Source organism: Schistocerca gregaria, chromosome X, assembly GCF_023897955.1.
Source record: "Schistocerca gregaria isolate iqSchGreg1 chromosome X, iqSchGreg1.2, whole genome shotgun sequence".
Classification (NCBI taxonomy): domain Eukaryota; kingdom Metazoa; phylum Arthropoda; class Insecta; order Orthoptera; family Acrididae; genus Schistocerca; species Schistocerca gregaria.
Genome location: NC_064931.1, coordinates 618383767 through 618389605, shown reverse-complemented (window position 1 = coordinate 618389605; position 5839 = coordinate 618383767). Strand labels below are relative to the sequence as shown.

At 37.5% G+C, this 5839-nt stretch overlaps 1 non-coding gene across 1 annotated transcript; it reads right to left on the bottom strand.

The window, feature by feature from the left end:
• Positions 1-4908: 4908 nt before the first annotated feature.
• Positions 4909-4985, bottom strand: Trnas-cga (transfer RNA serine (anticodon CGA)). The gene has a single exon. It is a non-coding gene; the product is annotated as a tRNA-Ser (tRNA).
• Between the last annotated feature and the right edge of the window lie 854 nt (positions 4986-5839).

The window sequence follows — 5839 nt, the reverse complement described above, 5'->3', positions numbered from 1 at the left end:
GTCTCTGGGTGAACGACGTGAGAAGGAAAAATCGGAAACGAACAAACATATTATTATTTTGCTTTAATAACTAAATACGTTTCACCAAAGTTGTAGCATTCTCAGCGGGTTTTTTCTTTTATTGTTCCTGCAATACACACACAAAGATTTTATGTAAATTAAGAAATATCTTGTATCGTATTCTATTGTTTCAATCTACTTAATTTTTTATTTACATTGTGTGTACACTGTGGCTGCCAACCGAAATCAGCCACAGATCTAAACGAATAATCCACGTCATTTGCAAACATAAAGACGTTACAGCTGGATGGTCACCCATCCAAGTGCCGGCCACGCACAACAGCGCTTAACTTCGGTGATCTCACGGGAACCGGTGTACCTACTGCGGCAAGGCCGTGGCCTTAATAGTGCCCTTAGAGCATTAAATCAGGTTTTGTTGCAGAGTACTATTTGGTCACTAACAGCCACTTTTGCACTGTATAATAGCTATGGGGATGTGATATTTTTCTTCTGTTCTTAAAAAGTGGTACAGATTATTTTGTTTTGGGATCTAGCGGTTTGTTCCTGTGCCACCAAAGTGGTGGTTGTTTTTAATGAGGTGGGCAGCAAATGTGGAGTGTGTGGTGTCACTTATCAGTGCTCTTAAATGTTCTGAGAATCTTAGGCTGAAATTTCTACATGTCTGCCTGAGACGCATTGAATCACGATCTTTACACGTTGTCTGGTATTTTCCTGTTTTGTTAATGTTATCTGTGGTGGTGTTTGGTATTTTTAATCTTTCCCACATTGTACTGTTTTTTCTATATGACACATGTACTCCATGTTTTCTCATAATGTTTCGAGTTTGTGCGTTGTTTCGTTGTCAAGCGGTGTTGTTGTTACTGGTGTGTTGTGTGGGAGACTTTTGTAAGTATGTGGTGTGAACTGTCTTTCAGTTTTTTGGTTCAGTTTGACTACTGTGTTTATGTTGTAACCATTTTCTGCGACAATCTGATTATGTTTAGTACTTGCGCATAGCTGTATTTGTTCATAGGAATTCTGTTTAGCTTACGTAGGAGGTATTTGAGACTGACCTTTATGTAGGCTGTAGGGACGTTTGGCCTGCAGTGAATTATTCTACTGGAGGATGTAGGCTTTCCATATGTTCAGAATCGGTGTCTGCGGTTTCTGTTTTTTATTCTGATGACTAGGAAACGTGCGTTTTGGCTATTTCTGTTTCGAGTATGAGTTAGTTCGTTAATTTCATATTAAATGGATCATTTACCCGATAAACTGTAATGATGTGGAATGGGTCATTGTACATTCACATTGCAAATTAATTAGTAAATACTGCTATATGCTGAACATTTATAAGAGTTTTTTAGTTAAGTATACTGATGTGAGTGTAATTCCGACGCACCACACATACATTAAAATAGTAGAAATTCTTCTACAGAATGGAAGAAGTCGTCAACGAGGAACTTCTTTAGTTTCCTGTCAAATTTTACTTTGCTGTCTGTCAGGCATTTCTTATCACAGGGTAAGTTATAAAAACGTTTAGCTGCGGCATTGTACGCCCGTTTTTCGTGCTAAAAACAACCTTACTGTGGAGTAATAAGCGTCATTTCTTCTTCTAGGATTGTAATTAGGCACATCATTGTTTCTTTTGAACTGCAGTCGATTGTTTGCGTCTAACATCGTGAGGAAATAAATATACCGTGAATCAGTAGTCAGAATGCCAAACTGAAACAGATAGCTACAAGATAATCGAGGGTGAGTACAACATATTATTCTTACAGCACTATGTTAGCAACGAACATTTTCTTTCTTAAAGATGAGTTACCCTAGAACATAATTCAATATGACAGTATTGAATGGAAAGAAGAAAAATATGCCGCCCTTCTTACTTGTCTCTCCCCAATATTTTCAATGATTCTAAGGGCAAATGAGGATGAACTAAGTTGTTTTAGAGTTTCAAAACGTCCTTTTTGGAGTTTAAATTCTCATCAGTATGGATACTTAAGAATTTTGAAGTTTCCATTATATTTATTCTTTCCTCACCAAGTGTAACACTTATCATTTGTGTAGTATTGCTAGATGTTCTGAACTGAATACCAGTCAGTGTTACTTTTAAGAGAATTATTACCACTGCTTGTGTTGCTATATCTATGATGATGATGTCCCTTACTCCTTGACAGAGCGTAGGGGACGACGCGGGAGACCCGTACTGCTGTACTAGGCAAGGTCCTAACGGAGGTGGTTTGCCATTGCCTTCCTCCGACCGTAGTGGGGATGAATGATGATGATGATGATGATGATGATGACGACGACACTACAATACCCTGTCATCTCAAGGCAGGTCAAAATCCCTGATCCCGTCGGGAATCGAACAAGAGACCCGGTGCTCAGGAAGCGAGAATGCTAGCGCGAGACCACGAGCTGAGGACGCTATATGTATGACTGGATTTAGTACAATACTAGTGTCAGCAGCAAAAAGAACTAATTCTGCTGTGAAGTGGATTTCTGTTTTGGGCTGTACTGATGCCTCCATGAAAGTGTAGTATATGGTCAGTTGTTTCATCTGCCAAGTAAATTATGTCATCAACTTGACTGTTCTTTAGTTTAATTATTTCTTCATAGATTTTGTTTTCAAGGTAATTAGGGAAAATACTGGCCAGCAAGCCCCTTATCCCACAGTGTACCCTTCCGTTGGAAATTTTTGCCTCTGATTACTTTCAGAATGATTAAGAACTGCTCTGTCTGTACTTCTGGGCAATATGTTTGTCTGTCTTAGTTGTCTTGCAGTTTTGATTGTTTCCTTAGTTGGTATATAGGAGTACATGATGTGATGTCAAATGGGGGTATTATAGCTGGGCTGGGTATATTCATGTTTTCGATTTTGTTGATTAGGGCACAGATTTTTTGTAATCTACTGCTGTTTGTATTTTTTTTTTCCTAGAAAAGTGTCCATGTGTCTGGCTAAATGATATGCTGGTGCTGTTCTAAAAATTTACACAGGCCTGATCAGAAAAATGGGTTTGTGTCTTTGTGGTAAACTTCTGATTGTGAGTGCTCTTGGCTTTTTGTGTGTGTACAAGCAACAGCAACATAATAAGACCCAGAATTCATCAATGAGCAGGAGACAAAGTAAGTAAACAATGTTAGAATAAATAAAGTAATATATAGACAACAAACAACACCAAGTAGTTCCCCATACCAAACGCTCACAAAATTTTTTACCCATGTCCACAGGTCACTGCAGATATACAAGTAACAACAGACAATAAAAACCTGCTACAGCTCAGGGCAGCTGAAATTCTGCAATGGTAAGCCTCAAAAAGAGGCATACGTCGCGATTTTACTTGAATATATATTTTAAAAGTCTTATTTTAAAAGAAAATTCTGTTGAGACGATGTTTTAACATTCTCTATGTTCGGAGCTGACAGAGTATTAATTTAGACCTATCGGTGATTTCAGCTGGAACGACAGTGCACACACAATGTAAATAAAAAGTTCATATCTACATCTATATGGATTCTCTGCAAATCACACTTAAGTGCCTGGCAGAGGGTTCATCAAATCACCAAGTTAAGTAAATATGTAATTTACAAAACAAAAGAACGTGATTTAAAATATTTCCTTTGCTACACAAAATGTGTGCATATGTATCGCGGACACAATGAAAGGAAAACACCCACTGAGAATTCCACAACTATGGAAAAACTTGTTTCTGCATTAAAACAAAACAATAGATTTGTACTAGCAAAAAGGGGACTCCTCCTTAACTCATTATTATTCTTCTATAATCACAGCAACAGAGCTTAAAATTCCATTACATACTTCACTTCTTGATTATCTGAAACCTATAATAAAAAGAAAGTTACATTAACAAGACCAAATGCATCGGATCATTAACGTTTGAAAGTGCGTTCCTGACACTGGTATTCACGAAAACACTATAACATTTACTGTTTCAAACAATTACTGCATGCTCACCACAGAGATTAACAACAAGAAGCAATGTGGTGTAAACTTGTGGCTGGAGTGCACTTCCGTAAACTGCAACAACAGCACAAATATTTCCATATTCAATGGGGAAAATTATATATATCCGTGGATCGCATACAACTTAAGACTTATGATGTTTCGTTTTTTCCTTTCTTCCCAGTACTTCTTCATTTTCTCTCAAACTGCTCGTCTCTACTCATCTGTCCACATTCTCATGGGTCGAAGTTTTGGCTCATATTCTTCATAGTTTGCGTTTTCTATCAGTGCCCTGAAGTGATTCCTATCACATATTATTTCTTCTGTAACACCTATTTTGTTGGCATCTTTCTTTCCTGCTTCTATCCATCCTACAGTTTTTTGAGCTTACTAACATAATTAAAAATTTTCTGTGTAATCCTTGTTTCTTCCACCCTTTTTAAATGTCCATAAAATTTAAGCCGTCTCTTCCTCATTGTATCCGTGATCTTTTCTGTATTTTTTTTTATAAGTCTTTACTTCTTCTTTTATTCCACCTATTTTCATTGTTTTTATCAGGACCTAGGAAATTTCTAGTATTTTCCTCTATTATTTTCTAGGTCTCTTAAATCGCCTTTCTTATTCAGTGTTAGGCACTCTGATCCATATGTTGCTTGTGCCCTAATAACTAAATTGTAATGTCTAATCTTCGCTTATATGATTACTGATTTATTATTGTAGTAGTTTTGTGTTAATTTATATGCAAATTCTAGCTTTTTTTTATTCTTTCTTTATTTGTTGTGTTATCCAGTCCATTGGCTTGGATCCACTCCCAAAGGTGTTTGAATTTATCAACTCTTAATTTTTCCATACTTTTTTTCCTAAACTTTTCTGTATTATCAGAATGACATTTTCACTCTGCAGCGGAGTGTGCGCTGATATGAAACTTCCTGGCAGATTAAAACTGCGTGCCCGACCGAGACTCGAACTCGGGACCTTTGCCTTTCGCGGGCAAGTGCTCTACCAACTGAGCTACCGAAGCACGACTCACATCCGGTACTCACAGCTTTAGTTCTGCCATTATCCGTCTACTACCTTCCAAACTTTACAGAAGCTCTTCTGCGAACCTTGCAGAACTAGCACTCCTGAAAGAAAGGATACTGTAAAGTTTGGAAGGTAGGAGACGGATACTGGCAGAACTAAAGCTGTGAGTACCGGACGTGAGTCGTGCTTCGGTAGCTCAGTTGGTAGAGCACATGCCCGCGAAAGGCAAAGTTCCCGAGTTAGAGTCTCGGTCGGGCACGCAGTTTTAATCTGCCAGGAAGTTTTCTGTATTATGTTTGTGTTCTATATACACGGTTTTTTTAATAGGATATTTTTAGCAATCTCGTGTAACAGATCAAGCATAACTGTTGTGTCTATTCGGTTTTCAGTTATCAATGCCATAACATCCGCAAAGGCTAAACACTTCATTTCAAATTTGTTCTTTCCTTGGCCTGTGCCTTAACCCTTTGTGCCTCTGTTTTTTAATGTGCTTTCCAATATTTTTACTATTTTGTATAAAACCAAGATAAAACGAACTGGGGATAGTCCATCTCCTTGTCGAAGTCCTGTTTTCATTCTCAATGGTTCAGAAATTTCGCCTTGAAACTTAATCGTTGATGTTTCATCTGTGAGTGTTTGTTCAACAAGTCTTCTGGTAAGTTCGTCTATCCCTGATTCATAAAGTATCTGGAATAGTGTTTTTCTGTCAACTGAGTCGTAGGCCTTCTTGAAGTCTACGAAAGTAACTACTGTATTTTTATTTTGTATAGCTCTCACACTCATTTTTTTTTAAAAAAATGATAATCTGTTCTGCACATGATTTAAATTTTCTAAATCCTGCTTGATAATATT